Below are 27,288 nucleotides of genomic sequence, written 5' to 3' on the forward strand. Positions count from 1 at the left end.
TTCCGTGAGTGACTCCCAGATGCACGTCTGAGAACTGGGCTGCCAGTACAGCTGCTGCTCCGGCCCCCACAGGGCAGTGTAGAGTCAGGAGGCTCCTGCCAAGACAAGAGCTGTTGCCACACCAGCTGGCTCCAAAACTCTGCCGCCTCTGCCCCCACCAGGAAGCCGACCGCCGAACTGGAAAGCTGCCTCCAGAGTTGCCTCTGCCATAATCAGCACCAGCAAACTGGATGCCTCTGACCTCCCTACCTGCTTCTCTCCCACACGACTCACTTCTAAATCCAGTCTCACTTGAGTGCGTCATCTTGGAAGAACCTAAATCATATTCGAAACTGCAGGCAACTGTGGGAAGAGTGGGACTTGGCTCTACATACTACTAGAGGGTTGGAATGCGTTTTGAGCAAGCGAGTCTGCAGTAACTAGCACTGCTTCCATTAAAAGCGCTCTTGTTTCTTCATTATGAACACAAATCCTTCTTGGATTGAATCACTGTAGGTCTACTATGTGCTTTCCCATTATCCTTCTCTTCAGTCTAGGAAAACCTCTCAAGTTTCCTCTCAATGTTACCACTTCCATTTTCTACAGTATTAGTTTGGCTCCTTAATACTTCCAATTAGGATTTTAATTTTTCTAATAAATATTAGTTTCCTCAGAATTCTACGATGAACAGTACAAAACTGGAAGTTATAGAAATGTATAGCTAGGGGCCCCAACCGAGTCTAGGGATGCTGTTCTTTTTTCTTTATTCAACAGTAGTTTTTTCCCTAGACCCCATGTCTTGTTTCATTTTATTGTTTGCTTATCTTTGAAAGAAAAGAGATTAACACTTAATTGGTATTTGCCCAGTAGGTATCATCCCATTCTCTGTCCTTCGCCCTCAAACCAAAGGCCAATCAGTTTTGCATTGAACAAGTTGGATTTATTACCAGTTGTAGTAAGACAGAATTATGACATGGGGAACCACAGGGCAATTCAGTACAAGGATGTAGAAAGAACTTATTTTTGGATTTGGGCTTTGATTGGGTGATGTGGCGAATTAGGCAGTGTCAGAAAGCCAGGACAATTTTATCACTGTGTATCTTAGTAAGACTGATTTATAGGGAGGGCAGAATGGAGCAAGGTGGAAGGTATAATCGACAAGGAAACAGCCATTACTCATTTTAGCTGGCAGAGGCTTCTTGGTATTTTGTGACTTGGACAATGTTCATGTGTTGTCTGTGTTCAGACATAATTACCAAGTGCTCTTTGTTTTGGCTTTGAAGCATCCTGGTCATGGAGTGGCCCTGTCTGATGCTGATGTCCTGTGAAACTACTCATGTCCAACAAGAGCACATCAAAACTTAACTGAGCGCAGGCCAGCCTATAATGACACCAAGGGCTAGTTCCTGAATGTCAGGGACTGCTTTTCTCCTTCGCATCACTTAGGTGCTAGTATAACTCCACTCTGAAATCCGCTTCTGGAGAGAAAGCTGTTGACAGTTCCTTGGCCCAATTCCCAGGATCAAGCAGAAATTCATCTAGTGTTACTGCATCTCCACTGTTGGTTCTCTCACTCTCTGAACAGATGCAAAGTGTCCTAGCTTTAACTCGTACTAGGGCTCATCTCCAAGATGAAATGCACCAACCCCAATCCCTTCGTGCTTTCCTGCCATACATCTCTGGAAATTACAGACTATGAGAGTATGAGGAAAGAGAGATACCCATGGGAACTGTGAGGAGAGGAATACTCCAGGCCTCTCCTCCAGCAATACCCACACTGTACAGGTAAGGTCAAAACATACCCTGCATTTTGAACCAGGGTACGGGCAGTAGAAGACTGAAAAATAGTCCTTTGAGAATTTTTTTTAATTTTTTTTTTTTACTTAAGTATAGTTGATGTACAATATTATATGATTACAGGTGTATGGTATAGTGATTCACAATTTTTAAGGTTATATTCCATTTATAATTGTTATAAAATACTGGCTATATTCCCCATGTTATACAATATATCCTTGTACCTTATTTTATACATAATAGTTTGTACCTCTTATTATTTTTAAGCAAAAATACTTCCTCTATTTCCGGCCACATTGCATTTCTCAATCCATTTCCACTGGCTGTTCAGTAAATGAAAGTTCTCCCAGGTTCTGCCAATACATTAAAAGTTTATTCTAGTTTTTGAAAATGTATTGCCTTTTCTTTTTTTGGAGAAGATATACCAGGAACTTGTAGCCAGGCACCATGATTTTCAATTGGAAACTTGTCAATCCAAATTTGTATTGAAAACATTCTTACCTTGTCCAGCTTTCCATGCCCAAAGATATCTCTGAGAAAGATACCAAACTTGTCTTAGCAACTCACACAGGAGTCTGGATCACCCACTGAAGTTCACTAAAAATGGCTATTTAATTAGCATGTCTAACTACTCCCTGCTTATCTTTATAAAAACGAACCAAATGTTAATGTAATCTTGGCCTGCTGAGATAGGACACAGAATGTGGAGAATGATACGTGATTTTTCTCTGTTCAGGCACCACATAGACAAATAGAGAGACCCACATCTACACCTGTATATACAACTGGAGCTTGTTTGGGATAGAGTGATCCACGTGTGAGATGACTTAAAACCATGTCATATGAGTAACAGTTAATGGAACTGAAGATGGCCAGCCTAAAGAAGAGAGGATTTGGTGGCAGGAATGGGGGATGGGGCTTCAGGGCAAGTAGAAATATAATGGTCTTCAAATATTTGAAGGCCATCATATAGAAGGATTATTTTAAAGGCAAGGACCAGGTAAGGACCAGAATCAATAAGTGGAAGCTTTAAGAAAGAGAATCACAGTTATGAACTTCCTTATAGAGCTGGGCTCCATTAAAACAGACTGTCACTAGAGGTGTCTTCTTACCAAAAAAACTGATTAGCAGGGATTTTTATAGAGGGGATTCAAGAATATACTGGGTGATTCATCTAGGGGACCTTTAATATCTTTTCCAATCTTAAAATTTAATGATACAAAGAAAGACTAAGGAGGAGACTGTGGATAGTAAATGTAATGTGGGATCGCAATTTGGATTCTGGACAGAAAAAGAACATTCATGGGGAACCTGGCAAATTCAGATAATGTCTATAGATTAGTTAGTAGTATTGTATCAATGTTAATTTCCTGGTTTTGATCATTACACTATGGTTATATCAATATAAGATGTTGACATTAGCAGAAGCTGAGAAATGAGTATTTGGGAACTCTGTACTATTTTTGCGACTTTTCTGTCGTTATAACATCATTTCAAAATAAAAACTTTTAAAATATTAAACAGAAATATTAAAAACTTCAGAAAAACAAAGAGTCCATAATACCAAGGTTCCAGAGAATAGTCTGTTACCTACCTATCCCTCAGGCCCGGCCTTCCTGTAATTTTCCTAAAATTACTGTTTATTTAATCAGTTTACCAGACAGGCTAAAGTTGGTGGTGTACACCAGGTAATAGTTTTATTTTTCTCTAATCACTCCTTCCCAACATGTTCTGTCAAATCATCCTTCCCCACCTCTGGGCAATATCTCAGGTCTACCCGAGATTTTTAAACTTACTTTCAAGAATTAAAACTCATTAGGGAATTCCCTGGCAGTCCAGTGGTGAGGACTCTGTACTTCCACTGCTTGGCTGGGGTTTGATCCCCGGTCTGGGAACTAAGATCCCACATGCCGCTTTTCACAGACCAAAAAAAAAAACTCATTAAAAAGTCCTGTTTAAAACTTCAATCACATACTCAAATCAGAGTCCCCCATCACCATACCCCAGCTCCACCCCAACCTAAGGCATAGTGACTACAGCCTACAGCACGGAAAGGAAGTACTGTCTATCCTTACTCCATCTCCTTCACTGTCCTTCCCCCCCACCTCCCCCGCCACTGCTGCTTCCGGCTTCTCCAGGGTCAAAGCATGGGGCAGGGGGATTAGAGGAAAAGAAGCAAGTGTTTCTTTCATGGCCGGTACTGTTACAACACAGCAGACCCTGGTCTTGAGGTAGGAGCCCATTTGCTGGCTCTCTCCAGTGGGGTCATTTGTGGGGCTTTCAAAGGCTCACTGTGCGGACTAGCCAGCTGGAAAGCCCCCTCCAAAGCAAATGCACTCTCCCACTTCTCCCAGAAGTTTCTTGCAAACTGCTCAGCTCCTACTCAGAAATATATCATAGAGCAGCTTATTGCTGGGGTCCCTTCACCCCACCAGCAATGCTCCTGGTTCAAGGCCAGCTGTCTTCCACTGTAACTCCTGGAAGACGCATGTCCTCACCCCTAGAAGTTCTGGTAGCGCAGACATGCTCACTGTTGCCCTCTTCACTCATTTAGGGATCACTGTTTGTTCTGACCAGCCTCCCGCATTCCAGACTCACCAGGCAGGAAGCAAGCACCAGGTCCCACTCATTCATATCCCTAAATTCCAAAGACACACATCCATTTCTCCATGAATTCTCCACCCTGCTCTATTTCAATCCCAGGGTACCACTGGAGCCCCCAATTCTCTCAAAGGTCACCTCATAAGAAGAGAAAGGGAAATGCCACAGTACCGTCCACTACCCCAGAGAGTCTTTAATCAAACCCTTTCTCCTGCATGAGTTGGAAGTATGTGATGGAAGGTTGATACCAGTTTTGCTGTCTTTTCACAATTTCTGCATGCATATGGCAGCGCTAGTACACCATGCAGAAATCTAGGGATAATTATCACTTTTTGTTCTCAGCACTGGGGCTTCAGATGAAATATCAAGACACCATGAAAAATTCCATTTGATATCCTGTTACACTTAAAACACACCATGAACGCCTTCCATATAAACCCTCAGCCCTCAGCAGGGCTATCTGCAGACTACACAATGAGAAACAGAGAAGCTGTGACTACTGGCACAGTGCTGCATCTGGGCTGCTCAGATAAGACTTTGGGAAAGATTCAAACCACAGCCTTTTGCAATAGTTACGCAATCACTTCCGGCCCACTGTCATGCTGAATTCATTCCAGAAAACTGAACCTTCCTTAAGAGGCTATCAGAAAACTAAAGTAGAAAGGGTTGTAACTGATGTGTAGAAATATCCTTTGGGAGACTGAAAATATAGGAGAAGAAAAGACTCAATTAGGACAAAATAGCTTTATACAGTTAAAGGTCATTCTGCAAAGAAGAGAATTAATAAATCATTCTGAATCGTCCCAAGGAAGATGTTATAGAAGCCACAGAGAAGCCAGTTTTGGGCCCAATAATATTTGTTCATTCACTCATTCATTCACTGACTTCCTGCTTTGCTCCAGGATCTGAGTTGGGGCTGGTGTTGCCATGGTAATAAGATTTGGTCCTTGCCTTCAAGGAGCTCAAAGAAAATCTCCATAATGGAATAAACACGGGAAGTAGTATGACCCCCCCTGGATCCCATACTTGTATATCCTGGATGACAGTGAGGAGAGATGATTCAAAATTCAGGAGTGGGAGGAAAGAAGCAATGAAAGAGCTGATCTTTAGAGCCCCTCCAACCCACCTAAACCTGAAGTTCTACCTATGCTCTGGAAGGCGTCGACATAAGGCATGATGTCCTGCTGGCAATGTGCATAAAATACAATGAGAAAGTGAAGGAACTGACTTGGTTGCAGAAATTAATTTCAGACCAGAAAAAGGAGCAAAAATATACAGAGCCCAACATGAGGGATGTGTTCATCAAAATGCAGAGGACACTCAGTAACAGGATTTCCATCAAGGAGTCCTAGTGCAGCAGAGGAATTCAGGTAGCTAATGAGTAATGGAAATGCTTAGAAATGGTCTATATGTGCTTGTACTGAAACACAGAACAAGGGACAAAGATTTACAAAACTTGTCCAACAATATTAAATGGGACATTTTCTGCCTCTACACTGTGACTGAGCGAGTGAGGGTGCTTAAATAATGTGCTGGACACACCAAGACATCCACCATTAGCTTATATACAAGAAAGAGTGCCAACAAGATTGTTAGTCCCATGGTGTAGAAAATTACGCCACTGCCCTCCCAAACCGCGTAGGAGGAGCTTCCAGAAAAGCAACAGTTTGTCATGTGAGGTAACATATTCACAGGTTCCAGGGCTTAAGGCAGGCACATCTGTGGGGGGCATTTTTCTGCCTATCACTAGAGGGTTTGATCTGTGTTTCCTGGAATTTGGGGAACACAGAGACTGGTGCCTGATTCTCACCTAGTAAAGCCCAAAGGGGAGAGGCCGGCTGGAGCTATCTATGATGGAGAGCAAAGAGAGAACACTGTACTGCTAGGATTTAGAGAGGCAACATGCCAGGTAACCTGGGCTAAATGGATGTTGCAGAGGAGAGCCAGGCTAGAGCCTCCTTAAAAGCACCCCATCTAAGAACACTGCCCACCAGGGTCCAGACTGCCTCAGCAAAAAGGTTACACAGTGTGAACTGCTGGAGTAGGGTTGAGGGCATGACACAAGAGGGCAGCAGGAGACTACCTCTCCCACATCAGGAAATGTTTCAACCTCAGAGGTCTCCAACAGGGTGGGTGTCCCCAAAGAACCAACAAAAGCACCCTATTTGATAAATGGTCAGTATTTGGATGTCGACTATGCAGAGGGTTTTTGCAGACTAACACCAACTAGGTTTATTCTAAAAAAAAGTTCCTCAACTTCTAGCCCCTCCTTGCTACCTAACCCTGGAGCATCTAGCAAGTAGATGCAAGAGGTAGAAAGAGGAAGAAAGAAAAGGCAGACACTGCCTCCCCCACTTCCCACTTCAAGACTCTGGGAGGACATGGAAGGAGAATCTTTTAATAGACATGCGATTGAAGTCTTGATTGGGCTAGAATTTTTAATAACTGAAACTGCTCTAATCCCCCACGTCCAGAAAAACAAAAACCTGAGCCACCATCCAGGAGCTTGGAATGGAGTTTATATCAAGGTTTTATTTGAAGGCAGTGGTAAGAAAGAATAAAGTTGTTTCCTCCTGGCAGAGCACCCAAAGCCAGTACATCCAATATACTGATCACATTTGGGGGTTGGGGCCCATCTAGGATCCTTTAAGAATCTGAATACTGCCCAACAGATGTGCACTTGCTCAACAAAAAACTGTAGACACATAAAAGAGAACCACCAATCCATCTCAGAGAGGCTAGAGCAGTCTTTGATGGGTGAGATTCTGCCCAGAGACTTACCTATGCAATGGCACCTAAACTTCCCTGGGAGGGTAAGCTCTATGCTGTGCTTTGTTTTGTTTAATGTCAGACTTGATTTAGGGCTTGACAAGTGAGTCTAGTTTTAAGCGAGGAAAGGAGGGAAAGCATTCCAGGAGGAAAGCATTACACAAAGAAAGTGCTATAGACTGAATGTTTGTGTTCCCCCAAAATTCGTATGTTGAAACCTAATCCCCAATATGACCGTATCTGGAGGTGAGGCCTTTGGGAGGTGATTAGGCCATGAGGGTGGAGCCCTCAAGAACGGGATTAGTGCCCTTATAAAGTGACCCCAAAGAGCCCCCTTTCCCTTCCACCACGTGAGGACATCTATGAATCAGGAAGCAGGCTCTCCCCAGACACCAAATCTGCCTTGATCTTGGACTTCCCAGCCTCCAGAACTGTGAGAAATAAATTTCCGTTGTCAATAAGCCACCCAGTCTAGCGTATTCTGTTCTAGCAGCCGGAACAGATTGACAGAAGGAAAGCAATGGGATAACAGGTGGGAATGAACAGGGCAACTGCAAGGAAAAGAGACCAGAGGTACTTGACTAGAGCAAAAGATGAGTGTCCAGGAAGTAGGAAAAGGAAAGTTACCTAAGTAGGGCAGAGTCTTTAAAGATGGCAAAAGAAGTTTGGGTTTGTTGCAATGTATAAAAAAGAACCATTAGGGCTTCTGAGACTGAGAATTGGCACATAAAAGTGTTATGTTCTGTTCTGTTAATGAAAATAAGCAAAATGGGTTAGAAGAGAGGAGTGGGGGTGAGAAAAGCTCAGGATCTGCTGCCGAATTCCTATGGTGACTCTGCTTTTTGAATGGAAGTTGGAACCCGTGATGGGACAAGTAGGATGCACCTTAGATCAACAAAAAGAATATCTGAATTAAGGACATCCCAGAAAATCTTTGGTAATTGTAAGTACAGTCATGTAGCAATGAGGAGGTGTGATTTCTTAACCCCTCCTTCTTTGTTACAACATGTTGCAAGATGAGATCTCCCCAATCCTTCTGAAACTGGCCACTTTGCAGACACGCAGGAAGTTATTTAGCAACAGTTGCACCATTGTGAGATTTCATTCCTTTCCAAAGCTATGCATTAGTTAGACTTCTATTTACAACCATTCATCTCAAGCAACCAAAACAAAACAAAATTATTCTGAATGTGAATAAACTAGGTGGCTACCTCCATGAAGCTAAATTTCTCAGAAAGTGCCACGCTCCCTTCTTCATTCTTATTGCACAGTTGGGCGTCATGGGTACCAGCCATGCCAACAGTATTAATACTTCTCAGGAACGACAGTATAATTCCTCTCTGGGAAAACGTTTCTCACACACACACACTCCATTTAACAATATAACTATTAGATAATTAATAAGTACCTACTGTATAGCACAGGGAACTGTACTCAATTCTCTGTAGTGACCTATATGGGAAAAGAATCTAAAAAAGTGGATGTAATGGCGGACTCCGGGAGGGTTCCCACAAAGGAGTACTTACCAGAACTTCTGCTGCCAGTGTCCTTGTCCCCGCGGTGAGCCACAGCCACCCCCCACCTCTGCAGAGACCCTCCAACATATTAGCAGTCCTGTTGAAGTCCTTCAATCAAATCCTGCTAGCCTTCAAAGTCTGATTCTCTGGGAATTCCTCCTCCCGTTGCCAGACCCCCAGGTTGGGAAGCCTGATGTGGGGCTCAGAACCTTTACTCCAATAACTGCTGGACCATAGCGGATGAGAGAATATGGAGCAGACTTGGACCCAAGCCATAGACTAAAACCAAGCCCAGCCAATCCCAGCCTCAATCAGCTGAACCCCAGATGAAAACTGAAGGAAGGTTCAATCACAAATAGTTAAATAAAGGCAAATCCAAGTAACCTGCACTTCTTGGCCCTGAAGATAATGGCCAGCATCAAAGCCACAGGAAGGGCACTGAGGTGATAATGATGATGAGATGAGCAATGGCATGTGCACATGGGAAGGTGTTCGTAAACACCTAAGAACATCGTAAGATGCTCTGAAAACACAGAGCATCTTTTCCAGCCTTCTTTACCTATGTGCAAGTTCAGTGATAAGGAATGTGCCCTCTACTTATTAGTCATCACTGAATGGCTCTGGATGAGAAGGAAATAATTGGGAAACTTCTGGAAAAGACAATCTACTTTGAGAAGTGAAGAATGGAATCCTTGGGAAGAAGATGAAAAAAATGAGCAAAAACACAGACTTCAGATATTAAATAAGTCCACAAAAGAGAAAAAAGACTTCCATGTACAAATCTGGGGCAAAGCTGCCATTGGTTTGTATTTGGGAGCATATTTTTGAAGGTTTACTTGAGCCCACTGATGTGAATGCTCAGCGGAGAGAAGGAAATTTAGTTGTTGGAAGAACACATTACAGCTTCATTACTGGTCCAGCTGTGGTCCCCGGGTACTTCTCTGTTGATGAGAATAATGTGGTACTCGTTCCAAATGGAAGAGAAAAAGCAAAGGTCTTTTTTGCCACCCAGTGGTTACTTTATGCACAAAATTTAGTGCAAACTCAAAAACTCCAGCATCTTGCTGTTGTTTTGGTTGCAAATGAACATTGTAATAATGAATGGATAAACCAATTTCTCAAAAGAAATGGAGGCTCTGTGGAACTACTTTTCATAATATATGACAGCCCCTGGATTAATAACATGGATGTTATTCAATGGCCTTTAGGAGTAGCGACATACAGGAATTTTCCTGTGGTGGAGGCAAATTGGTCAATGCTGCATATGAAGGGCCATACTTGTGTAATATTGTAGGAATCATTTATGAAAATTCATCCAGACAAGCACTAATGAATTTTGAAACAAGATGGGAATGATAAGCTTTGTTGGGTTTCAGCAACAGAACAGTGGCAGCCTCAAGAAACAAGTGAAAGCCTTAAGAATTATCAAGATGCTCTGCTTCAGAGTGATCTCACATTGTGCCCAGCAGGAGTAAACAGAGAGTGTTACAGAATATAAGAGGCTTGCTCCTATGGCTCCGTTCCCATGGTAGAAGACGTAATGACAGCTGGCAGCTGTGGAAATTCATCTGTTTACCATAATGCTCCTCTGCAGTTACTCAAGTCCATGAATGCTCCCTTTATCTTTATTAAGAACTGGAAGGAACTTCCTATTTTAGAAAAAGAGAAAACTATAATTTTACAAGAAAAGATTCAAAGAAGAAAAAGGTTACTTCACTGGTATCAATATTTCAAAGCAGAGCTAAAAATGAGATTTATTAATATTGTGGAAAGTTCACTTTTAAAGAATAATAAAGGTTAACTGTAATTCAAAAATTAATTAATTAAAAATTTTAAAAGTGGATATGTTTATGTATAACTGATTCACCTTGCCTGTACAGCAGAAACTAACACAATGCTGTAAATCAACTATACTTCAATAAAAATTAAAAAAAAAAAAAACTATTGTATAACCTTAGCTCTCTCTGTCTTGATTTCCTTATTCAACTCCCACTACCATTAAGTTCCCCTCCATGCACTACAGCCACATGAGGTTGACATTAAGTTTGACATAATTTTCTAAGTTTTGAAGCAGTAGAAGAAATTACAAATGACAGGACCAATCATTTTATCATTAAAAATTCAAAATTTATGCTAAAATTTTTTTTAATGGAAAGAAATACAAAATACAAAATAATATTTATAGTAATTAAATAAGCAAAGGGTTAATACCTACGTTAAAATGCACTTGTGAAAATTTCATAAGAATTCTACTGAGGGTCCCTGGACACAAATGAATATATGGCATAATCAAAGAGTTTGCATCCAAAAATAGAAATTATAATTAGTAGACACAATATGGGGAAATGTTCAATCCACCTAATAATCAAAGAAATAATCATTGAAATAACAACAAGGCACCACTTTATACCAATGTGATTTCAAATTAGAATACCCAGATAAGGTAGTGCACTTGTACCCGCATAGAATAAAAAGGTATGATAATGATTTTTGAAAGAAGAGTTAACATAGTAAAGAACTATTAAAATGTTAATGTTATTTGATTCAGAAATCTTATTTCCATGGACTTATTCTAAGAAAATAATGCAAAAGTTTTTCCTAAACTTACATAAAGATTGGCAATATACTACTATATACTACTAAAACAAAACAAAACAAACCTGGGCTGTCTGCCTTATAAGTTTGGAAATGGTGAATAAACAATGTTCCACCTAATTAATAGAACAAAAGAATCCTTAAATCCAGATTGATTCTTGGGTAGCAGGAATGTGAGTGAATTTTTCTCTTTTATTTAAAGTTCCACTGATGTTGCTATAATAATGTTTGTATAGTTAATTTCTGTCTTAATCAGTGTACTACTATGGTACCCACGATAAAGAACATTCCTTTCTTCTTTCCTCTCCTTTTGCCCTTCTCTGTAGCATTGGCAATTCAAAACAATCATTAAGTAATCCTCAGTTTACATTATAAATGCTCCATAGAAAGACATTTCAAAACATGCAATCTATTAATTTGTCCTTGGATTTCAACTTTCCAGACCAGCCAATTCGGAGTTTCCTACGCCCAGCAAGACTCTTCATTTCTTTATTATCTGTCAATTTATTTCATTTTGCTTCAGGAAATTATCACCCTGAAGTAGCATGTGTGTATTATTTTACTTCTAAATATAACTAGAAAGCCATCTGTGAAAAGTAGAGATATTTTCCTGAATCATTACCACTTTACTTTGACAATCAATAAGCACTTTTTAGAGTGACATTGACATTCTGAACTAAGAACTAAGCCCAAAGAACATGACACAGAGTAAGAAGTTTTTCAAGTGGGCCCAGTAATATATAAAGCTGCTTTAAAAGGCATTCATTTCAAATCAAAGCAGATCAAAAGTACTAAACAATGGTTTGTTTTGTAAATCATGGTCTACAAGTAGCTTAGAACTAGAATTTCTCAAGGAAATTGTGCCATTTAAAACGCAATCATCTTTATCCTAATGGGATGTGTTCAACCAATCAAGAGAGGTAATGTCCTTGGGAGACTCAGCAGAGTTAAACAAAAATATCATTACAAGTCTCTTTATACATTTAATATTGAAAAGGAGTAGGAGAGCTGAGACTTTTATATGAGAACACAAAACATTTTGAATTAGATTTTAAAGTGGTCTAAATAATTCAAAAGTATAGTTCTCTTACTTGAATACATTTTTTAAATTCATGCAAGATGTTACAATTTTAAAATATATTTAGAGCCCCAAATATTATAGTTTCATATCATTTCATGTAATACATGAAAGTTATCACTAATTTTATCACATTACTGATTTTTTTTCGAGGAAATGGCCTCTTGGTTATTAAGAGGCCACGTCCATTTCACAGGAATCATGTTTCCACAAGGGAACTTCCACTATAGCAGTGGTTCTCAATCCTTGCTATATATTAGAATTAGCTGGGGTTCTTTAAAAAAATATAGGTTTCACCAAAAACCTATTCATTCTGAAGGGGTGGAGTGGAGAATTTGCATCAGACTTTATAAAAGCTTCCTCTGAGATCCTAATGTTCATCCAGGGTTGAAATCACTACAGTAAACTCATACTTCTATTCTCTCTCCCCATCCCTCACTTACTCATCCCCAAGTGAAAAATTTACCTGCCTTGTGAGTGTTTAGAGTATGACATACATTGGTTCTTGTTCCTCCACTGGGTAGCATTAATGCTTTAAAAAGCAGTACACCATTTCTTACACAGTTAAACAAATACCATATGATCCAACAATCACACTGCTGGGAATTTACTCAAGAGAAATGAAAACATAAGTCCACACAAACACCTGTAGACAAATGTTTACAGCAGCTTTATTCATAATAGCCAAAAACTTGAAACAACCCAAATGCCCAGCAACCGGCAAACAGATAAACAGTGATACATCCATGCAATGGAATACAACTCAGTGATACTGATAGATGCAACAACATGGAGGCTACGTGATGTACAATTCCATTTATATAACATTCTAGAAGCAAAACTGTCAGGGCAGAAATCTGATCAGGATTGCCAGGGTCTGGAGGTAAGAGCAGAAAGGAGGGGAGACTGACTGCAAAGGCACAGAGGGAACCTCCTGGGGTGATAGAAAGGCTATACATCTTGATTGTGATGGTGGTTACGTGATTCTATACATATGTCAAAACTCATCCAACTATACATTGGAAATGATAAATTTTACTGTATTTAAATTATATTTCAATTTTTTTAAGTACCCAGTTATGTATTTCTTCTCTGTCTGCTCACACAGTTAGGGATCACAGAGGGTAAGGCAGAAATTCTGAGTATGCTAGTCACTCTAAACACTCAAACTCTCCCTCAGGCAGTTAACCCAAGGTCTAGAACCTGGGGAGAGGAAGCCCAAAGGTGAATTCAACCACATTTTCCAATCCACTTTACAACCAGGCTGATATGTCCATCACCTGAATGACCCCTGAATCTACTTCTCAAATAGTTCTAAATTCAGGGGGTAAGAGAGGAAGGTAGAAATAATCATCACTCCAACTCCCCTCTCCCCAATATATGGCTATAATGATCAGGAGATCTTGTGAGATCAATACTACACTAAATTAGGGCAATCAAAATAACACATGGAAAGATGAAGGCAGACAGAAGGTCTTAACCTCAGTACTTTTATGAGTATTGACTGTGGTAGGCTGCAACACATCATGCCTTGGCTGACGTTTACAGACACAAAGCCAGTTTCCATTAGCATTAATAAGAAGACTTTTCTGACAGACTTAGATCTAAGCAGGTGTGACTGAATCAAACACTAATTTGCTGGAAAAAAAGTATTTTCATATCATGCAAGACATACAAAACTTCATTATACAGGGTTATTATGCATTGGTGGAATAATTTTTACTCCCTATAAGTTATTTATTAGAAAGGACAGTAGACCAGGGGTTGATGTTACATAAGACAGTTAAGTACACATAGATCACAGAGGACTGGCCTTTTTTTTTTTTTTTTTTTTTTTTTTTTGCGGTACGCGGGTCTCACTGTTGTGGCCTCTCCCGTTGCAGAGCACAGGCTCCGGACGCACAGGCTCAGTGGCCATGGCTCACAGGCCCAGCTGCTCCACGGCATGTGGGATCCTCCTGGACCAGGGCACGAACCCGTGTCCCCTGCATCGGCAGGCAGACTCTCAACCACCGCACCACCAGGGAAGCCCAAGAGGACTGGCCTTTTAATTAAAGCATCTGGGTATTAACAGGCAGCAACAGTTCAGCAGACCCAGGTTCTATTCCTATTCTATTCAAAACTGTTTTGAACTTCAGCAGTTCAAGGGCGAAGGAAAGAATTGAGCGTAAATCTCTTGAAATCATTTGGCTTGTCAACCATAATTTGTTAATTACATAACATATTTTAGAGACTGAAATTCTGGCTTCAAATACAAAAGAGTGAAAAGTGTTTCAATAGATAAAAAAAAAGAATTGGAATGCAATGCATGAGCCTTGATGGTTCTCAAAAAACAAGCAAAAAAACAATAAAAGACATTTTGGAGAAGATGAGGGATATCTGAATATGAACTGAGTATCAGATGATGTTAGGAAATTTGTTCATTTTTTTGGTGTGATAATGATATTGTAGTTATGTAAGAGATTATCCTTATTTTTATGTGATATATGCTAAAATATTAGGGGCCAAAGTGTCCTGATTTCCATAATTTGACTTCAGATGGTTCAGAAAATTATATACCATATATTTTTTCATACACATATACACATTCATAAACACAAAAATATTTAAATATATGTATACTTATGCACATAAATACACATATAAATATGGATAGACATGGAAAATACAGTTAAATAATATTGTTGAATGTGGGTATATGAGAGTTTATTGTATTTTCTTTCAATTTTTCTTTAAATCAAATTTTTCATAATAAATTTAGAGAAGAATGTAAGCATTCTATAGAGGACATGTCATCTTCTTGGCTTTAGGAAGAGAAAGAACTCAATGAAATGGTAAATCAAAGGTTAAATATAATTTAAACACAACAGTGTTATTATACTTATAGTTCAGTGTATACTGAACTATACACTTAAAAATGGTTAAGATGGGGGCTTCCCTGGTGGCGCAGTGGTTGAGAGTCCGCCTGCCGATGCGGGGTTCACGGGTTCGTGCCCCGGTCCGGGAAGATCCCGCATGCCGCGGAGCGGCTGGGCCCGTGAACCATGGCCGCTGAGTCTGTGCGTCCGGAGCCTGTGCTCTGCAATGGGAGAGGCCACAACAGTGAGAGGCCCGTGTACCGCAAAAAAAAAAAAAATGGTTAAGATGGTAAAGCTTCTGTGCTTTTACCGCAATTTTTTTCTTTTTAGGAGAAAGGGGAAGGACCTAGAGAAAAAGCTAAATCAATATAAAAGAAAAATAGGAAATCTTCAAAGCCAGGCTAGAACACCAAAAAGTAAGAAAGGACAAATATTCCAACCTGTCTATAAACATTATACCAGAAAATGAGAAGATGATACTAAGAGAGGATATCTGGAGTGCAAAGAAACCTTACAGAGGAGGGGCCAAGGTATGGGAGAGAAGCTTGGAGTGAATTGTGTCCCCACCAAAATTCATATATTGGAGTCCTCACCGCCAGTACCTCAGAATGTGACCTTATTTGGAGGTAGGGTACTTGCAGGTGTAATTTGTTAAATTAAGATGTGGTCACACTGGAGTAGGGTGGACACTTTATTCAATGTGACCACTATCGTATTTGGACACAAGACACAAACACACTTAGGGAGAAGATGATGTGAAGAGACACAAGGAGAAGACGGCCATCTGCAAGCCAAACAGAGAGACCTGGAGCGGATCCTTCCTTCACAGACCTCAAAAGGAACCAGCCTTGCCGACACCTTGATCACAGACTCTGGCCTCCAGAATTGAGACAATACATATCTGTTGTTTTAAGTCACCCAGTTTGTAGTATGTACTTTTGTTACAGCAGCCATAACAAAACAGTACACCCCTCAAAGGAAGCCCAGGTCAGAAAACTGCTCAGAAGCACCCCACTAAAGCTGTTAAAAGTCTATCAGGAATTGGGGAACCATCCTGAAAACAAGGAATGCTACACAAGGTCATTACAGACTATGTGGACAGATTGGAGAGGGAAGACTGAAGCTGTCAGGGCAGAGATCTTAAAACCTTATTAAATAAGTTTGGCAAGATGAAACAGCTATTTTAAGAAGAGACACATAGCACGAGGAACTCCACTCAATACTCTGTAATGACTTATATGGGAATAGAATCTAAAAAATAGTGGATATATGTATATGCATAACTGATTCACTTTGCTGTACACCTGAAACTAACACAACATTGTAAATCAACTATGCTTCAATAAAAATTAATTTTAAAACAACAGACACAGGTATTACTTATGTCCTGAGGAAACAGGCCTGGGAATTTTAGAAAGTAAGGACTTTAAGATGCAAAGAGAGAGAGAGAGATGGTAAGGGCAAGACAATAATATATTGAATCCAGGCCTAACCACGTGCTAGTCTGATGGGAGAATATCTCCTAGGTAGAATTACACATTTTAGGAAGTTGAAGGCAGACAAGATGCATGTCAACAATTAATGCTTTAGGCAAAGCCAGAACTCCTTGATTTCACCTCTCTCATTATGAGGAAAAGTCACAGTAGAAATATCTAATAAGAGTATGTTAGGTGGGCTTCCCTGGTGGTGCAGTGGTTGAGAGTCCGCCTGCCGATGCAGGGGACGTGGGTTCGTGCCCCGGTCCAGGAAGATCCCACATGCCGTGGAGCGGCTAGGCCCGTGAGCCATGGCCGCTGAGCCGGCGTGTCTGGAGCCTGTGCTCTGCAACGGGAGAGGCCACAGCAGTGAGAGGCCCGCGTAACGCCAAAAAAAAAAAAAAGCAGCAAGGGAAAAGCAACAAATAATATACAAGGGAATCCCCATAAGATTAACAGCTGATTTTTCAGCAGAAACTCTGCAAGCCATAGGGAGTGGCAGGACATATTTAAAGTGATGAAAGGGAAAAACCTACAACCAAGATTACTCTACTCAGCAAGGATCTGATTCAGATTTGATGGAGAAATTAAAACCTTTACAGATAAGAAAAAGTTAAGAGAATTCAGCACTACCAAACCATCTCTACAGCAAATGCTAAAGGAACTCCTCTAGGCAGGAAACACAAGAGAAGGAAAAGACCTACAAGAACAAACCCAAAACAGGTAAGAAAATGGTAATAGGAACATACATATCAATAATTACCTTAAATGTAAATGGATTAAATACTTCGGCCAAAAGACACAGACTGGCTGAATGGATACAAAGACAAGACCTGCACATATGCTGTCTAAAAGAGACCCACTTCAGACCTAGGGACACATACAGACTGAAAGTGAGGGGACAGAAAAAGATATTCCATGCAAATGGAAATCAAAAGAAAGCTGGAGTAGCAATTCTCCTATCAGACAAAATAGACTTTATCACAAGAGACAAAGAAGAGAGAGAAAGAGACAAAGAAGGACACTACATAACAATCAAGGAATCGATCCAAGAAGATATAGCAATTGTAGATCTCTATGCACCCAACCTAGGAGCACCTCAATACGTAAGGCAAATGCTAACAGCCATAAAAGGGGAAATCGACAGTAACACAACAATAGTAAGGGACTTTAACACCCTACTTTCACCAAAGGACAGATCATCAAAAATGAAAATAAATATGGAAACACATGCTTTAAATGACACATTAAGCAACACGGACTTGATATTTGTAGGATATTCCATCCAAAAACAACAGAATACACTTTCTTCTCAAGTGCTCATGGAACATTCTCCAGGATAGACCATATCTTGGGTCACAAATCAAGCCTTGGTAAATTTAAGAAAATTGAAATCATATCAAGTATGTTTTCTGACCCCAACGCTATGAGACTAGATATCAATTACAGGAAAAAAAACTGTAAAAGATACAAATACATGGAAGCTAAACAATATACCACTCAATAACCAAGAGATCACTGTAAGAAACCAAAGGGGAAATCAAAAAATACCTAGAAACAAATGACAACAAAAACACGATGACCCAAAACCTACAGGATGCAGCAAAAGCAGTTCTAAGAGGGAAGTTTAGAGCAATACAATCCTACCTCAAGAAACAAGAAAAATCTCAAATAAACAACCTAAACTTACACCTAAAGCAATTAGAGAAAGAAGAACAAAGAAAACCCAAAGTTAGCAGAGGGAAAGAAATCATAAAGATCAGATCAGAAATAAAAGAAAAACAAATGAAGGAAACAATAGCAAAGATCAATAAAACTCAAAGCTGGTTCTTTGAGAAGATACACAAAATTGGTAAACCATTAGGCAGACTCATCAAGAAAAAAAGAGAGAAGACTCAAATCAACAGAATTAGAAATGAAAAAGGAGAAGTAATAACGGACACTGAAGAAATACAAAGAATCATGAGAGATAACTACAAGGAACCATATGCCAATAGAATGGACAACCTGGAAGAAATAGACAAATTCTTAGAAAAGCACAACCTTCTGAGACTGAATGAGGAAGAAATAGAAAATATAAACAGACCAATCACAAGCACTGAAACTGAAACTGTGATTAAAAATCTTCCAACAGGAATTTCCTGGTGGCGCAGTGGCTGCGAGTCTGCCTGACGATGCAGGGGACACAGGTTCGTGCCCTGGTCCGGGAAGGTCCCACATGCCGCGGAGTGGCTGGGCCCATGAGCCATGGCCGCTGAGCCTGCACGTCCGGAGCCTGTGCTCCGCAACAGGAGAGGCCACAACAGTGAGAGGCCCACATACCTCCAAAAAAAAAAAAAAAAAATCTTCCAACAAACAAAAGCCCAGGACCAGATGGCTTCACAGGTGAATTCTATCAAACATTTACAGAACAGCTAACACCGATCCTTCTCAAACTCTTCCAAAATATAGCAGAGGGAGGAACACTCCCAAACTCATTCTACAAGGCCACCATCACCCTGATACCAAAATCAGACAAAGAAGTCACCAAAAAACTACAGGCCAATATCTCTGACAAACACAGATGCAAAAATCCTCAACAAAATACTAGCAAACAGAATCCAACAGCACATTAAAAGGATCATACACCATGATCAAGTGGGATTTATCCCAGGAATGCAAGGATTCTTCAATATATGCAAATCAATCAATGTGATAAACCATATTAAAAAATTGAAGGATAAAAAAACCATATGATAATCTCAATAGATACAGAAAAAGCTTTTGACAAAATTCAACACCCATTTATGATAAAAACTCTCTAGAAAGTAGGCATAGAGGGAACCTACCTCAACATAATAAAGGCCATATATGACAAACCCACAGCCAACATCATTGTCAATGGTGAAAAACTGAACCATTTCCTCTGAGATCAGGAACAGGACAGGGCTGCACACTCTCACCCCTATTATTCAACATAGTTTTGGAAGTTTTAGCCATGGCAATCAGAGAAGAAAAAGAAATAAAAGGAATCCAAATTGGAAAGGAAGAAATAAAGCTGTCACTGTCTGCAGATGCCATGATACTATGCATAGAGAAGCCTAAGGATGCTACCAGAGGACTGCTAGAGCTAATCAATGAATTTGGTAGAGTAGCAGGATACAAAATTAATACACAGAGATCTCTTGCATTCCTATACACTAATGAAAAATATGAAAGAGAAATTAAGGAAACACTCCCATTTACCACTGCAACGAAAAGAATAAAATACCTAGGAATAAACCTACCTAAGGAGACAAAAGACCTGTATGCAGAAAAGTATAAGACGCTGATGAAAGGAATTAAAGATGATACAAACAGATGGAGATATATACTACATTCTTGGATTGGAAGAATCAACATTGTGAATATGACTATACTACCTAAAGCAATCTACAGATTCAATGCAATCCCTATCAACCTACCAATGGCATTTTTCACAGAACTAGAACAAAAATTTTCACAATTTGTATGGAAACACAAAAGAGCCCGAGTAGCCAAAGCAATCTTGAGAAAGAAAAACGGAGCTGGAGGAATCAGGCTCCCTGACTTGAGACTATACTACAAAACTACAGTAATCAAGACAGTATGGTACTGGCACAAAAACATAAATATCGATCAATGGAACAGGATTGAAAGCCCAGAGATAAACCCACACACATATGGTTACCTTATCTTTGATAAAGGAGGCAAGAATACACAATGGAGAAAAGACAGCCTCTTCAATAAGTGGTACTGGGAAAACTGGACAGCTACATGTAAAAGAATGAAATTAGAACACTTCCTAATGCCATACACAAAAATAAACTCCAAATGGATTAAAGACCTAAATGTAAGGGCTGACACTATAAAACTCTTAGACGAAAACATAGGCAGAACATTCTATGACACAAATCACAGCAAGATCCTTTTTGGCCCACCTCCTAGAGAAACGGAAATAATATCAAAAATAAGCAAATAGGACCTAATGAAACTTAAAAGCTTTTGCACAGCAAAAGAAACCACAAACAAAACAAAAAGACAATCCTCAGAATGGGAGAAAATATTTGCAAATGAAGCAACTGACAATGGGTTAATCTCCAAAATATACAAGCAGCTCATGCAGCTCAATACCAAAAAAACGAACAACCCAATCCAAAAATGGGCAAAAGACCTAAATAGACATTTCTCCAAAGAAGATATACAGATTGCCAGCAAACACATGAAATGATGTTCAACATCACTAATCATTAGAGAAATGCAAATCAAAACTACAATGAGGTATCACCTCACACTGGTCAGAATGGCCATCATCAAAAAATCTACAAACAGTAAATTCTGGAGAGGGTGTGCAGAAGAAAAGGGAACCCTCTTGCACTGTTGGTGGGAATGTAAATTGATACAGCCACTATGGAGAACAGTATGGAGGTTCCTTAAAAAACTAAAAATAGAACTACCATATGACCCTGGAAACCCACTACTATACCTTGAGAAAACCATAATTCAAAAAGAGTCATGTACCACAATGTTCCTTGCAGCTCTATTTACGATAGCCAGGACATGGAAGCAACCTAAGTGTCCATCGACAGATGAATGGATAAAGAAGAAGTGGCACATATATACAATGGAATATTACTCAGCCATAAAAAGAAACGAAATTGAGTTATTTGTAGTGAGGTGGATAGACCTACAGTCTGTCATACAGAGTGAAGAAAGTCAGAAAGAGAAAAACAAATACTGTATGCTAACACATATATATGGAATCTAAAAAAAATAGTTCTGATGAACCTAGTGGCAGGACAAGAATAAAGACGCAGACGTAGAGAATGGACTTGAGGACACAGTGGGGGGAGGGGAAGCTGGGACAAAGTGAGAGAGTAGCATTGACATATATACAGTAGCAAATGTAAAATAGCTAGTGGGAAGCAGCTGCATAGCACAGGGAGGTCAGCTCGGTGCTTTGCAACCACTTGGAGGGGTGGGATAAGGAGGGTGGGAGGGAGACCCAAGAGGGAGGGGATATGGGGATATACGTATGCATATAGCTGATTCACTTTGTTATACAGCAGAAACTAACACACCATTGTAAAGCAATTATACTCCAATAAAGATGTTTTAAAAAAAAGAAAAAAAATGGAGCAATAAAAAAACCTTAAAAAAAAAAGCAAGCAAGAAAGAAATGTAATGGAGACTTATTTTCAATCAAGAGTGCAGATAATCCAATTCATGTTCCTCTTCTGTCCCATTTCAGAGCCTTCTGGTAGCAAAAGATACACCGCCTACCTGTTGTCACAGGAGGATACTCAGAGGAGCTGTGGTTGGTATTAGGAGTGTGGTTTCAAGAAATAAAGAGGAGAAAAAACAAAAAAAACAAGAACTTACATTGCTAGCATCAGAAGATAGGGGGAAAAAAAAAGGAGGAGAAATTGACCATCTCCTCTACCAAGGGAAATCATCACACGGGGCATGGACAACCCTGAGAATTAATAAAGAGCAAAAAGCTGGGGACTATCAGGGAAGGGCATTACTACCTTGGGTGAGCTGTCCGAAAGTCAAGGCTTAGAAAAACAACATCGGGATACCTGGTTGTTACCACAAACGCAGGCTGCAATCCCCAGTTGAACTTCAAAAAATCTCCATCTAAATACTGCATCTACTTCTCGAATGGTTTGAAAGATGGAAGAGGAAAAGATGTGATTAAAACCAGAACAGACACACTTAGAAAACCTTCAAGCAGAACACGTCTTTCGAATATAATCTTAGAACCTGAAAATATAAAGCGAATAAAATTGGAATTATTTTAGTAAAAGGAGAGAAAAGGAAGTTAGGAAGCCCATCCAGCATGCCCCTCACCTCCTGCAGAGCTTCTGAGTGCTCTTTGGAGCACAGCTTGAATATCACTGCCTTAAAGAATTAGAATCACTGGCCATTTAATGCATATGGTGAATTGGCCATTTTTAAGGACCTATAGGTTGACCAAGGACCTATGAGCTGCTCTGGTTCAAAACCCTGAGCACAGCAGATCAGATTAATTGTCTCAAGAATCTGGGGAGAACACACACACAAGGAAATAAGGCTGTTAAATGTAGGTGACCCTGAAAGGGTACTAAGAAGGGTCATGAACTTGAAAAGAACCATAAAGCGTAAGTAAAATGAAGAAGCAAAAGCTGTAAGAGGAAAAACCTAACCCAGCAGTTAAGTCAGAAGGAAGCAAGACGTGCAGAAAGTGAGTCCCATTAATAGTGAAGCATTAGAGTAGAAATCTACCAACAGTTGTAGCTGAGGTCCCTTCACTGGGCATTTGGGGATTCCTTCCTCGCCCGGCACATAGTAGGCACTCAAGAAATAGATACTTTGAGAATTGAAAACAGAGGTCATTTGAGTCTTGTCCCATTCTCCAGTCCCTGCTCTTCTTGGAGCCTTGGTGTTTGCTTTCCCCAGGTTCCCACGTGCGTCCTCCTCACAACATGCTCCTCACTGCTTGGCAGCTTGAATGAGAATTTCTTCACACCAAAGCAAGAGTGTGACTGAAGCAGGGACATACCGCATTTAGGGTACTTTCAAAAAAATGAGGAATAGAGAACAGAACTTCTGGAAATATAGAACTAGAGCTCGGGACAGAGGCCAAGGCAAATGTTGATTTGAAGGTCATGCCCATAAAAGCGCTACAAAGCAGACACACAGAGAAAAGAGCTAAGCATAGTCCTGAGGAAATCCTTCACTTAGGGGAGGAGAAGAGACAAAGGAAGCAAAGGAGACAGAAGCCGTACTTTCGGAAGGCCCCAGCCTGTTTTTTGCATCAGGCTCATATATAATCTTTTGCACTGACCACACAAACAGGGCTGCTTTTATCTTATACAAAGCATTGTATAGTGGAATACCTCTTTCCCTGGCTTCAAATTTTCATGTAGAGGGACCGTCGCAAGACTAACAGTCCCGGCTTCTTGCCCTCCTCCTTACTCCCCAGGAGAGGAGGAATGACTTACCTAACTGATGAACAGGTAATAGGAACAGCTATAAAACAGGCTCAGTGGGGCAGACTCTGAGTAAATGCACTTGGGAATGACATATGAGAGACCCATTAGGCTCTGAGCTGTGTTCTGTAGTCTCAGCTCTGCAATAATCAACCTAAGAGGATCTTTTGAATCCATGTGCCAATCTGTCAACTGGTTCTAAAATTTGGGCAGGGCAAAGAAAGGCATTTTATTTTAATTTTCAGTCTGTTGCAGACTCGTTACTCAGAAGCAGACTCTGAGACAGAGGTCAGCATGCAGGAAGTTGGTTGGGGAATGAGGGAAAAAAGCGGAAATACAGGACAACAGGTTAGGCTGTGATGTCTCAGAGGGCTGCCAGATTTAGCCAATAAACATGCAGGGTGCCCAGTTAAATTCAAATTTCAGAGAAACAGCAAAAAGAATTTTAGCAGCAATATGTTCCATGCAATACTGGGGACATACTGATTCTAAAAATTTATTTGTTGTTTATCTAAAATTCAAATTTACCTATACAGCCTGTATTTATTTTATCTGGCAACCCTAAAGCCTCAGCCACCCGGCATGGAGCTTTGGAGTTAGGAGAGCCCTTTCAACCTGCCGTGAGTTGGGCAAGGGTGCTGGGATGTTACAGCTCCACACAGGTTAGTCATTGGAGGCAGCTGCTCCCAGGAATAGGGTAGAAGCTTGAGCAAAGTGGTTCTCTTCAGCCACAGGCAATTCCTGGAAAGGACTGGCAACTAGAGAGTGTCAGCCAACTATGATCCCAACAGCAAGGGGGATAAATCCTTCAGTCCTGGAGGGGGGATCTAGGTGGTACAAAACAGCTTCCACGCCCTACATCTCTCCCCAACAAAAAACCCTCTAACGATGAAACATTATTTATTTAGCCCCTTCTTTGTTTTCAGCAATGTGCTATGTCCCAGAGACACTTCTGCTCTTACTGAAAACTGTCAGCTGATGAAAAGAGGGAAGCCAATCTAAATATATATTTGGCGAATGAATTCTCAATTTTTTATATTGAGATTCTCAATTTACTTTTTTCCTTGGTTTTTTGATATGTGTGGACCCTGTTTCAATTTTTTGTTCAAAAATATTTTTTTGAAGACACATTTAATCCTATTACCATCCCAAATAAAAAATTTACCGTAAGTTAGGGAAACAGGATAATTCCTTAATTTGAAAAGGGGTTTCTACCAAAAACCTAAAACAAGTCTTGTTCTTTTCTTTTTTTTATTCGACTCTCTTTTTTAATTTAACTCGTTATCATAGAAATTTTCAAACATACACAAATATAGGGAAAATAGATCAATGAGCTCCATGTACCTATCACTCATCTACAACAATTATCAATATTTTGCCAAATTCCAAATATCATTCTGAAAAATAAAATATTAGAGCACATCTCCATAAAAGTCAGGAACAATATAATATGATGCCTACTTTTATGGTCAATAATTTTGTCCTAGAGTTACTGGTCAATACAAAAAGATCAGCACAAAAGAAATAAGTATGAATATTGGCAAAGTAGACAGATACCTAGAAAATCCAAGGCAATCACATAATATCTGTATGGACTAATTAAATTTTTCAGAAACATAAAAACAAGATTAACATATAAAAATCTACAGGGGCTTCCCTAGTGGCGCAGTGGTTGAGAATCCACCTGCCAATGCAGGGTACACGGGTTCAATCCCTGGTCCAGGAAGATCCCACATGCAGCGAAGCAACTAAGCCCGTGCACCACAACTACTGAGCCTGCGCTCTAGAGCCCGTGAGCCACAACTACTGAGCCCACGTGCCACAAGTACTGAAGCCCGTGTGCCTAGAGCTCGTGCTCTGCAACAAGAGAAGCCACTGCAATGAGAAGCCCGCACACTGCAATGAAGACTAGCCCCCGCTCGGCGCAACTAGAGAAAGCCCATGAGCAGTAATAAAGACCCAATGCAGCCAAAAATAAATAAAATAAATTTATAAAATATAATAATAATAAAATAAAAATCTACAGCCTTTCTATAATCAACAAAAACTTATTTGAAAATGTAATAGAGAAGAAAGCCAAATTCGATTCCAATGAAACCTTGAATTACTTAGGAAAAAACTTAAAAGTATGAAATTTATTGAAGATAACCATATAATTTTAATGAAGGCTGTGAAAGATATTCCTAGATAAAAAGGTTCAACATTATACAGATATTAATACTCCCCAAGTTAAATAAAAACTGTGATGCAATTTTAGTCAAAATGCCAACAGGATATTTTATAGAGTTGGCAAGTTAGTTTTAAAGTTCATCTATGAGATGTGCCAAAAACGTCAACATTTTTTTTTTAGAAAAATGAACAAGAAACAGGACTTACTTTGCCAAGTATCAAAATGTATTATGAAGTCACAATAATTGAAATAATGTGAAAAACATTATTGTGAAAAACAGCCAATGATCTTAGAATGTGATAAATGAAGCACTTAAAATCATACAGGTACTGACAGATTATTTAATAAATGGTGTTGGAACAAGGAGCTATCCATTTGAAAAAAAGGAAAACTAAATGCCTTCCTCACACCATACTTAAAAATAAATTCCACATGTATTTAAGATGTAAATTTTTTTAAGGATAAAAGAAAAATGGGAAAATATATCTATAATCTTGGGAGGAGAAAACTGTCTTGACAAAACATAAAACCCAAAATATATTATGTGTATGGCAGAAGACATAAAGTCGAAAAGCAAGCAAATTATGACAAAATATATTTGCAACTGATATAATACAATTTTATACTTTATTTTACTTTGTATACATATATATCAGTTTATTTGAATTATTTAAATATAGACAAATATATTAAATAGATAAATATTCATACAAAGAACCTATCAATCAGTAAAAAACAACCCTATAGTTGAGGTCTATCCCTATGGGGCTTTTCCTGTAGACTCACATTGTTGGAAATGCCTCACAGAGTAACTGTGTGGTTTTGCTTTACTCACAGAACTATTTGTTAGATCTTCGGAAAGAACTACAACATCTGCTAAAAGTATGAAAGACCTAGTAGTTAAATTTTTTTACCTTAGGTATTGGCATATCCCACAGTCTATATTATTCTTGGAGCGAATATGATTTGAACTCAGTTTTAGAGGGTGTCTGAAAACCAGGCAAATCCATCTACTCTGAGCCTATAAGTGGTCCTAAAGTAAATTACATGAAGAAATTAGATGCCCAAGATTCTAGTGGGGAAATGTTTGATGTTATCAATGTGTCCATATTCAAGTGGAGACAAAAGAAGTCCAACTAAAAGAATTATGGGCTAAAAGATAGGACAACTGTGGATTAAGCATAGCTTCTTTTTAAAAGGGCTGTCTTGACGATAAACCCTGACTCAAACTTTGGAGGAACTAAGGTGACCTTGATGGACAGTGGAGGCGATCACATGTAAAATTCTTTAAATAAAAATGTATTGACCTTAGTTGAGGGATAAATCAAGAGCCTTGGATGAGCATACATATACTACTATATACAAGTAGTAGAAAAAAGAACTACTTGTACTATATACAAGATAGATAACCAACAAGGCCCTACTGTATAGCACAGGGAACTCTACTCAATATTCTGTGATAACCTATATAAGAAAAG

The 27,288-nt window shown here is 39.5% G+C and overlaps 1 long non-coding RNA gene, 1 other non-coding gene and 1 pseudogene across 4 annotated transcripts in view; 2 read left to right on the forward strand and 1 right to left on the reverse strand.

Annotated features, from left to right (window-relative positions):
* The window catches only part of LOC137202994 (uncharacterized), a 615,935-nt gene that overhangs the window by 549,215 nt on the left and 39,432 nt on the right, over window positions 1-27,288 (reverse strand). The gene's annotated exons all lie outside the window — the stretch shown is intronic.
* On the forward strand, window positions 8,427-10,425 carry LOC137202687 (ribitol-5-phosphate xylosyltransferase 1-like; annotated as a pseudogene).
* On the forward strand, window positions 26,557-26,685 carry LOC137203061 (small nucleolar RNA SNORA18). Its single transcript, XR_010932889.1, has one exon. It is a non-coding gene; the product is annotated as a small nucleolar RNA SNORA18 (small nucleolar RNA).

Source organism: Pseudorca crassidens, chromosome 11, assembly GCF_039906515.1.
Source record: "Pseudorca crassidens isolate mPseCra1 chromosome 11, mPseCra1.hap1, whole genome shotgun sequence".
NCBI lineage: Eukaryota > Metazoa > Chordata > Mammalia > Artiodactyla > Delphinidae > Pseudorca > Pseudorca crassidens.